Raw genomic sequence first — 11,630 nt, 5'->3', positions numbered from 1 at the left:
TGTAGTCTTTCTTTAAAACTTTCGTGCATTTATGTCAAACAGCAGAGAAAAAAAAAATAGTTTCAAATTAAGGAAAGAATAGTTTTTATTTTGCTATATTTGTCTATTTTAGATATCACTTATATTGGAAAATATACTATGCGACCCGGTAAAATTTGAATTTTTTTAATGTGGCCCTTGCACTGAAAAGTTTGCCCACCCCGGTTTTACACAGTTTAATATCACAAGTGCATTTAAAAATTATTATTACCACAGAAGCTGAAAAGCCTGATGTATAAAATCTCAATATAAATAAATATAAAACAAGTCATGGCCCCCTATGAGTGCACAGTGAACAAGGCATAAAAAAATGACTAAGTTCAGCATTTGCCCCCCCCCCCCATTTAGTCCCAAAAGTCCTCAAGGGACATCAAATCCTGGTGAAAATGAACAAACGGTGCAGTTTTAGGCCTTAACATATGTAAATTTGAGTTCTGCACCATGCAAAAAAAAAAATGACTACGTCCATCATTTGCTCCCCCCCTCCTCCATTTAGCCCCCAAAATTCCCAAGACCATAACATATTTAAATTAGAGTTCAGCATCATGCAAAACTGCTAATAGCAAAACTGCTAAAATAATCCCAAAAATGAAGTGTTTTTATTAGCCCTAAAAGAGCCCCTGGAGCACACCCAAGAGTTATCGGGAAGTATAGACAAACAAAATTATATAGAAATCAGTTAGTTACAATTTTTCAGAAAGTTTTATAAAAATCCAAGGCATCATTTTTTTTTAATAAGCACAAAAGTGTCAATTTTAGCTATTTTAACCTGAAAGGCACCCCTAGGGAGGCAATCAGAGTTTTCCCCGGAAAATCAATTCTGTTACTTTTTTTACTCATATCATGTTTAATGTTTGTGCAAAATTAAAACAAATTCCAAGGCGTAGTTATTGACAAAAGTACGGACAGACGAACGGACAAGGGTGAATTTACAGGTCTACCCTCCTTTTTTCGGGAGAACAATAAATAGAATAAATAAATAAATATAGATTCTTTGATATGGCAGGGGTGCGTAAGAAATGATTGTTTCTGTTTAAACCAAATGATACTTGACTTTTTCATTTTGAACTTAAATTTAAGCCATTATCACCACACAAGCAGTAGGGCCAGGTGTTAGAGAATGGATAGAGAGAGAGAGAGAGAGAGAGAGAGAGAGAGGGAGAGAGAGAGAGAGAGAGAGAGGAAGAGGTGAGTTATAGTGTAGACACGTTGACTGGAAGTAAAAGATCAGCTGATTGGATTTGCGTGCGAGTCATGTGATCAGGTTAGCTGAATCGTTGAGATTTGATTTGGACTCAGAAGACAACAGACGGCTTCCCGTTGTCTCCTCCTCTTCACTGGGGGGGGGGACGAACGCTGACGTGTGTAGAAGAAGAACCCACACAGGCCGATTTCACTTTCCAACTTCTGCAGGACATCTGGGAAAAGTGAAATAAACTATAGAACTAATTCCTTGTCTTGGAGTGATTGAATCTTCATCCAAAAACAGGTATCAAGTCTCCCTCCAGGACGAGAATTTCCAGATGGTCCAACATCGAAGAAGCAGAGGTAGGTTCTGAAAATACATGTCACTCACACACGATTTCCTTTATGATACAACATAAATATATATTATAATACATCATCTCTTCTAATCCATTATTAGAGATGACGCAACAAACGCTAAACCCTTTATTATAGAGCAACAACGTAACACACTCAATTTGGAGTCGTAAGCGACCAGACCAACCAGCAAGGGTGGGTTTAAAAAAAAAAAAAAGAAAAAAAAAGAACTTCGGTTACCACGGAAAAATTAAAAAAAAAAAAAAAGAAACACAACGTTTTAAAAGGGTCCAAGATAATTAAAAACAAATAATAAATAAATAATACCACGAAAAAAAAAACATTACACGATCACAGAAATGCGAAAAAAAAAAGAAAAAAATTTGAACATACACACACACAGAAAACTAAAGTTTACAAGGAAATATTAAAAAAAAAAGGCCGATATGCCGTAATGAATGATAAAAGATATACGGTCAGTTAAAAATAAAACAACAACGTAGGGTCCTTTCATTGAACAGCGGTGAAACAAATATACATAGACACAACGGAAAAAAAGACATTAAAATTATGTATAGTTATATTATTTGATAAATTAAGAGAAATAAGAAAGAAAAAAAACAGATAGCTAAATCGACATACTGATAAAAACAAAAAGAAGAAGAAAAAAAGAAGAAATAGAACACATAAACTTTAGTTACAGAGGTGAATGAGATGACAGTCACAGTTGCAGAGAAAAACGTCAATCAAATATTTGTTATGAATTTATAGGTTAAACATTTATAAAGTTAAAATGTTGCAAAATTGTAAAAGCGTTGCGTACTTTTAGGAAAAGACAATGTGTATTTTTTTTTTGCTTGTTTGTTAAGAAACAATGGATACTTTCTGCTAATGTGGAATTGTTTTTTTCTCTAATTGTACGAGTTTTTTTTTGTGAGAATTTTTTTTTCTGGTGTGGAAAAATGTTATTGTATGTAAACTGTTTTATGAAATGTTAAAATGTATGTTTTTTTTAGATTAAAAAAAAAAGAAAAAAAAACACAAGTGTTGTCTTAGGGTGATGGGATTCTGTGATTTCGAGTAGGATCAACATGGAAAAATCCATGGATGGAATCCCGATATATTTCGCTGAGCTATATGCCTTAAAAGGCAGTCGCGGTTACCAACCTGGAAAAAAAAAAGAAAAGTTTTTCCAATATAGCAAAGCGAAATGTGTTTCTGTCCAGTGTCAGGGAGCAATTGGAGTTCCCCTGATGTGGCGTAAGTGGCAGTAGAGAAAATGACAGAAAAGGCCATTATAGAAATCACTCGGATGAGTAAAAGGTGATAATTTTTTTCAGAAAACCCCAAGTGTTGGGTGACGTGGACAAATTTAGTTTCCATCGATTGTTATTTTGAGTTGAATTTTTGTTTTTGAAGGATTGTCTGAAAATTTTAAGTGAGTCGTTTTTTTTTGTTTTTGGAAACGACTATGTATTTTAATTGTAAATGTCTATGTATTTTTTGTAAACGACTATGATTTAAAAAAATTTTTTTTTATTTTTGAGATTCTGTGAGGTGGTCAAATGTTATGTAACCTGACCTCAAAATGTGCTGACGTGGACAATTTTGGGTTTCCACGAATTTATGTTTTTGTTATTTGTAATTTTTATTGGTTAGATGAGACTTTGTGAATGATTATAAGAATTTTTTTTATTTTTTAAATTTATATTTTCCTGCGATTGATGTTTTCTCACTTGTTCTTGGACATGTATTTTTTTTCGCAGAAGGAGGAGGAGTGAATTTTGCCTTGTGGGATTTATTCAGATAATGATTAATTTATAAGTAAGAACATGTTGTTAATTAATTAATAATGATAGTAATAATAATGATAAGATGTTAAAAAAGAGAAAGAAATAAGATTTAAGCAGTGTAGGAGAAAAAAGATACACTACTGGGTTGAATAAGAGGTCAACTAGTTCTTAAGTTTGAGAGAGTCAAAGGTTCAGTCGACATTTATTCTAATTTTCGAAATGGTTGTAGAGTTATTTTTTTTGTTTCTGTCATTTTTTTCATGGGATTTTTCTCCGGATGCGTAATTCGGCGGGAGACATAGGAAAATGCTCTCGTAATATTATAAGAAAAATCTTTTATCTCGTATGCGTCATGTGCTTGTGGAAATGCGTTATAGCGTGACGAGAGATATCGTGATCTCTGCATGATCTTAAGATGCGAGATGGAGGCCATGGGGTCACAGAGAGTTGTTGACCTTCGAGGGCGCAAGGATTCGCGCCACATGATATTATTTGTCGATGTAATTTTATTTATTTGATTTATGATTTATTAAATAATGGTATGACAGTTCCTTTGTCAGTGTGATGAGCTTAGGATTCCCTTAGTAAAAGTGGGTAGTAAAAAAATGTATGTCTCCGTCATACATTTTTATAAATAAGGGGGAAAGGAATGTTAGAGAATGGATAGAGAGAGGGAGAGAGAGAATGTTAAGGAATAGAGAGAGAGAGAGGAAGAGGTGAGTTATAGTGTAGACACGTTGACCGGAAGTAAAAGATCAGCTGATTTGATTGCGTGTGAGTCATGTGATCAGGTTAGCTGAATCGTTGAGATTTGATTTGGACTCAGAAGACAACGGATGGCTTCCCGTTGTCTCCTCCTCTTCACTGGGGGAGGGGGACGAACGCTGACGTGTGTAGAAGAAGAACCCACACAAGCCGATTTCACTTTCCAACTTCTGCAGGGCATCTGGGAAAAGTGAAATAAACTATAGAACTAATTCCTTGTCTTGGAGTGATTGAATCTTCATCCAAAAACAGGTATCAAGTCTCCCTCCAGGACGAGAATTTCCAGATGGTCCAACATCGAAGAAGCAGAGGTAGGTTCTGAAAATACATGTCACTCACACACGATTCCCTTTATGATACAACATAAATATATAATATAACACGTCATCTCTTCTAATCCATTATTAGAGATGACGCAACAAATGCTCAACCCTTTATTATAGAGCAACAACGTAACACAGGCATATAAAATCGGCAGTAGGTTCTTTGATATAACAGGGGCGCGTTTGACATGAATGTTTCTGTTCAGTATATAATTGAAGCTTGATACTTGACTTTTGCATTTTAAACTTTAACTCAAGCCATTATAATTTCATAAAAATAATTTTATAAAATCAACAGTAGATTCTCTGTGGTACAAAATAGACTACAATGCATTGTAGACTAAATCACTGCTGGAAGGTATGGGAAGCTTCCTTCCGGTGCATTAACTAGAGCAGACAATCAACCGATTTGATTGAAAAATGGACCAATTTTGATGACAATAAAAATATGGCAGTGTGAAATATTTGTTGATAATTATCCAATCTCGGGCAATGTTGAGTCTCCTTGCTAGTCTAATATAAAAATCAAGTGTTAACCCCAAAAGTATCCACTTGATTTATGAGAATTTACTGAAGTAAAATGAAAACAAAATAAAAAAAATTGATCATCTAATTTTTCTGGAAAGATTCTCATCCCTCTCTTAACATGGCGGCTTAAGAGAGCAATTCTAAAATTACTTCACCACTCATAGGGAGTGCAAACTAACTTTCCCTATTCAGATATTTCCACAAAAATTCCTTCCTGCACTTAAGCTCCTTACGTTTTATGCATGTACATCTGGAGAGATACGCAATAGATAAGTAATATGAAGCACATACGTGACGTTACAGCTTATTCTATGACAGTAACATTTTGAGAAACACCTTCGGATGTTGTGACGTAGATCTTCAACCAACGTTATTAAATCATTCTTTATCTGAAATGATGGAAGGCTATTCAGAAATGTCGTCAAATAAAAATGCAAATTAAAAGAAAACAATTCAGTTAAAATCAGCAGTAAATATTGTTTGTACATATCAACATTCAATTGGACAAAAATTCAAATCAACAGTTTCTTTCAACCAATCAGAACACGAGATATTCACTTCAAAACCTTGCATATTGTATAAAAACCCAAGCACAGTATTTGTCTTTCTCTTTCATGTGCATCCAGCAAAATCATGCCTAAGCTGGTTGAGGCTGAAATTCCCTCAGCAAGTAGCACACCCATGAGAAACACGCACAAATTACTAAACACAGCTACAACATATATACACTCTAACTAAATGCCTTTGGACATAAATCCACATATACGTTGTCTCACTAACCAAACATGCAAGTTAATATACATGAACATCTACATGCCTATGCCATTTATACACTGTAAGATGCAAAATGAACATGTGTACTCAATTTCTCCTTAGACACAACCCCCCCCCCTTTAGAATGTTCTTAGATGCTTTGAACTTTTATTCTTTACGAACTCTTTATCTTTTGTTGACGTAACAAATTATGAATAAAATTAATTCTTTTGTGTGGATAGACATCGGCATTCTTTCTTTTGATGAAGACCTCTTGTGAACACCTTCAAAGAGACTTCTTTCTCATTACATGTTTCTTCCTCTGTCTCCTATTTCTGAGATATTTCAGTTGGCTGTATTAAAGAAATCCTTTTCAACAGACAAATATTTATGACTAAATCGTGTTGACACAACAGTTCTCGTATCATTTGAATTCTTTGAACTAATGTTATTTTCACAGCGTTTCCGTTGATGTAACCTTCTTCAGGTGTATTTGTCAAACTCAGGAATTTGCATAGAATTTCAAAGAGAACCCTTTATTTAATCCACGGGACTAACACGTGTAACTTTTACAACTGAAGTACTCTATCCACTACGCCGTGAGTCCTTGCAGACAATTCTACGATGAATTTTAGGAGCCTTAAACTTACGTTGTTTCTAAATGTACAATTTTACTACTTATCATTATATATAACTATTACTACATATTATTACTGCACACAAATATATCTATCTATCTATCTATCTATATATATATATATATATATATATATATAAAAGTGACAGTGTCTGTCTGTCTGTGTATCTGTGTACCAGTGTGTCTGTGTGTGTGTATTTCCCTATGCAATAACTGTCAATTTTCAGTCTACATACTCGAAATTTGATATACAGGGTATTTAGATTTGGGAAAATCGATGTGATCGGTTTTCGGCCAGAAATTTGGCGATTAAGGGGGCAAAGTTCAACGATTTGAACTTTGAGAACTCTACCAAACTCCTCCAACAATTTGGGGTCTATACACTTGAAATTTTAGATATAGGTTTCTTGGACATGGATCTAACTTAATAATTGGACTTGAGTCTAAAACAATAAATTTTAAGGGGTCATAATATGGGTCAAAGTTTAAAAAATTCACCACTTTTTTTTTTTTTTTTTTGCCCAACGTACATCTCCAAATACCCGGGCAACGCCGGGCACCCATGCTAGTATATCTATAAAAGTGAAAGTGTGTGTGTGTGTGTGTGTGTGTGTGTGTGTTTGTGTGTGTGTGTGTGTTTGTGTGGGTGTGTGTGTGTGTTTGTGTGTATATTTCCCTACGCAATAACTCTGTCAATTTTCAGTCTACAGACTGGAAATTTGATATACAGGGTACTGAGATTTGGGAAAATCGATGTGATCGGTTTTCGGCCAGAAATTTGGCGATTAAGGGGTCAAAGTTCAACGGTTTGACCTTTGAGACCTCTACCAAACTCCTCCAACAATTTGGGGTCTAAACACTTGAAATTTTAGATATAGGTTCCTTGGACATGGATCTAACTTAATAACTTGATTTGAGCCCAAAACAATAAATTTTAAGGGGTCATAATAGGGGTCAAAGTTTTAAAAATTGACCGCTTTTTTTTTTTTTTTTTTGCTCAACATACAACTCCAAATACCCGGGCAACGCCGGGAACCCATGCTAGTATATATACAAGCAAGCAGTTGATAAAACATGTTAAAAAACACTTTGAAAAAGAGTTAAAAGCATATTTAATCAGAGAAGGAAAGTGGATAGTCCTTAATCCGCGGAGTTTTGATGAAGATGAGAACATCAGAGAGTAGGAATTAGCAAAATCCGATCCCGCATTTTGCTAATTCCTACCCTCTGATGAGAAGGAAAGTATTTCTTCGAAACTCCGCGGATTAAGGACTATCCACTTATCAAGTTTTTCCTTTTCAGATTAAATATGTTTTTAACTCTTTTTCAAAGTGTTTTTTAACATGTTTGCTCGTATTATAAGCTCTATCTCCTATTTTAGTTTTATCGAGCTTTTACATCTGGCTGAGATAACTTTATAAATATTAATTCTTTAATATTTATATTATACTTTAATTTTACCATCTTGGATCATTTTGGTAAATTTTAATTGTAATTTTTATTTTATATATATATATATATATATATATATATATATATATATGCTATTTATTACAATACTAACATTTCAACCCGACGTTGCCTGGGTGTTTAGAGGTGTATGTTGAGCAAAAAAAAAAAAAAAAGTGGTAGTAGGAAGGCAGGCTCAAACCCGTACCGCAAAGGAGGAAAAGGATGGGGAAAAAAGCTGACGTCTTTGCTGTTATGACCACCACCAAACCGGAAGTGACATAGGTTTAAATTAAGGCTAGACAATCAAAAGGAGAGGATGACTTTCGAAAATATCAGTGAAAAAAGTGACTCCCCCCTGTAGAAAAGTGCCCAGATAAAGGTAAAGATATTAATGTTTTTAGCCAATTTTTTTTATATTTGTTATCTGAAAGGTCGAACTTCAAAATGATACTGATCTAGTAAAAATCCGTCACCTCTGTCGAAAGTTTTAGACAGACATGCAAAAATACATACATTTATATATTGGTAACTAAAAATTTTCAACCCAAACCGATGAAAAAGCTTGCCCTATCTCTGAGGACCGTTATGCAAAATTTCAAATGTTTAGACCAGAAATTGTCTGAGTAATTTGGTAGAGACTGCAGAGATCAATTTTTTTAACTTTGACCCCTATTATGACCCCTTAAAATTTATTGTTTTGGGCTCAAATCAAGTTATTAAGTTAGATCCATGTCCAAGGAACCTATATCTAAAATTTCAAGTGTTTAGAACCCAAACTGTCAGAGGAGTTTGGTAGAGTTCTCAAAGGTCAAATCGTTGAACTTTGACCCCTTAACAGCGAAATTTCTGGCCGAAAACCGATCACAAAGACTTTTCCAAATCTCAGTACTCTGTATATCAAATTTCAAGTCTGTAGACTTGAAATTGACAGAGTTATTATGTAGGAAAATGTACACACACACACACACACTCACACACAGACACGTTCACTTTTATAGATATACTAGCATGGGTGCCCGGCGTTGCCCGGGTGTTTGGAGGTGTATGCTGAGCAAAAAAAAAAACAACAACAAAAAACAAAAAGAATGTTTAATTTTTTAAAATTTGATCCCTATTATGACCCCTTAAAATTTATTGTTTTGGGCTCAAGTCCAATTATTAAGTTAGATCCATGTCCAAGGAACCTATATCTAAAATTACAAGTGTTTAAACCCCAAATTGTTGGAGGAGTTTGGTAGAGTTCTCAAAGGTCAAATCGTTGAACTTTGACCCCTTAACAGCGAAATTTCTGGCCGAAAACCGATCACAAAGATTTTCCCAAATCTCAGTACCCTGTATATCACATTTCGAGTCTGTAGACGAAAAATTGACAAAATTATTTTACAAAACACATGCAACATTATTTTTCGGACATCTTGAAAAACTGTTAATAGTCTGTAATATAACCTTTCTTCTGAATAACTTTTATCAACCTCTCTTCATAATGACCAAATATATGCACAATAACATCTCTGCGTGTTTCTATTAGTTGATTTCTGGCATCTAGTATTTGTTGCCATAGTTGAGCCTCTTTTGTTATTTCAGGTCCATCATAAACAAGTTGTGCAAGCATTTCCCAAACATTTTCCATTAAATTTACATCTGGGCTTTTTACAGGCCATTCCGAAGTAGTCTTATTCACTTTAGCCATCCATTCTTTCATGAGTTTTGACACATGGATGCTGCAATTGTCTTGCTGTAGAATGAAACCATTCCCCATCTCTCTTCTTATCCTTGGTAGAGCTTTCTTGTCTAGCAACTGTTTGTAGCTTTCAATGTTCTGTCGTTCTTTCAGCCACTCCAACCATATGGGTTGGATTTCCATTAGCGAATTTCCATTAGCAAAGATCATACCCCAAACCATGACACCTCCTCCTTCCATTTGTCGTTTGTTCAGTACAACAGGCTCACCCCTTCTCGACCAAGTACACCATCCATCGGGCCCATCAAACTTGAAACGCTTCTCATCAGTAAATATAACCTTCTTAAAGTCAACATGCTTTATTAACCACCTTTTAGCACTTTCCAGTCTTGCTTCTTTGTGTTTCTTTGTTAATGTAATTTTTTCTTAGCCTTTGCATACTTCAAAATAATCCTATGCAGCGTTCTTTGTACTGTTCGGACGTTTACATCCCATTCACATTTCGCCTTCACTTTTCTTGCTGTAACTTTTTCTTCACATGTCAAAAGCTGTGTCACAGTCCTCTTGCCAATTGATCTTTTCCGTCCTCTCTTCTTTTTCTGCTCGGAGTTTATCTTCAGCATGTATTCAACCGTTGATTTCGACAGCTTCAAATTCATGGCGATCCTTCTGATGCTGAGATCATCTTCCCGCTTCTTCCATGCCAAACAAATGACTGCTTTTGAATGCATTTTACCTCATTAAACTTAATTGTTTTGCCAGTAGAAAAGAACAGATAATTGATTCTAATGATGACAGCTAAGTGTACAAACAAAAACTTGGCATACAGCAACATATACATGAATATAGCTCTTAATAGAATGCGTGTACTACAAGCTAGCTATGGCTCTCTTCAAACTCACATTTATTTCCACATGTGGTACCCTTAAAAACACTCTTTATTATGCTAAAGAATACACACACACACACTCTTTCTTACCACGAGACACTAGCCCTTTGCCCTGATTCTACTATCGGATGCACGCTCCTACATACGTAAACACATTGAAGTCTTTGCTCTTTCTTTCTCCTTTAACTGGCTTCCTCTGTACCGACGGCTACTACCTATAAACAGTATAAACAGAACTGAGCTGTTCTCTCCTTCAACCAGCCGGCATGGTATTAAATCTATCTTTACACAAGAACACTTCAACCTACTAACCTGTTTCTCTCTTCTACTAACGAAGATGACAAATAAAGTTGTTTATTAATATAGAATGAAACTCCAATTCGTTGTCTCATTTCTATAGAACATATATCCGTAATTGTTTAATTGGAAATGTTTTGATTTAATTAATGAAAACGGGAAAGTTTTTCATGAAACGTACGTACTTGTAGTTTCATCAAATACTTTTGCATGCAAAATCCGATCCCGCATTTTGCTAATTCCTACCCTTTGATGAGAAGGAAAGTATTTCTTCGAAACTCCACAGATTAAGGACTATCCACTTATCAAGTGTTTCCTTTTCAGATTAAATATGTTTCTAACTCTTTTTCAAAGTGTTTTTTAACATGTTTTATTAACTGTTTGCTCTTATATATATATATATATATATATATATATATATATATATATATATATATATATATATATATTTTTTTTTCATTTTTCTTAAACTTTTTCTTCTAGGGGATGGGACATCCAACCAGATGTCTGACATTTACCCCTATTTTAGTGAGTCCAACCAAGAGATCTTTTCAGGATTCTAGCCGTCCCTTTCAGTATATATATGGACGAATGTTTGTTTAAATAGATATTTGGCAAGATTATTTTCGGGCGCCGCTCCCATGGGTTATCAGGTAGAACTGCTGACTGCCAACGCGGTGGTTCTAGGTTCAATCTTCGGCTTGGGAGAGCTGCTAGTCTAGTGGCACTAATGAGTTATGATACAACGAAACAGGACTGTATGTCGATGACTACAAATATATATATATTATTATTATTAAAAACATAAAATGGAAAGGGCATATTCATAATTGTTTAAACTGGGCAAGCGTGCACCATTTGAAAACCAAGACATGTATCAAAATTGTAAAGAGATTTATTGAAAAGTCTGCGTAAGAAAATATTTTAAAAC

This window comes from Euprymna scolopes, chromosome 10 (genome assembly GCF_053919585.1).
Source record: "Euprymna scolopes isolate OS-2025 chromosome 10, ASM5391958v1, whole genome shotgun sequence".
Lineage (NCBI taxonomy): Eukaryota > Metazoa > Mollusca > Cephalopoda > Sepiida > Sepiolidae > Euprymna > Euprymna scolopes.
This window is presented reverse-complemented; position numbering follows the sequence as displayed.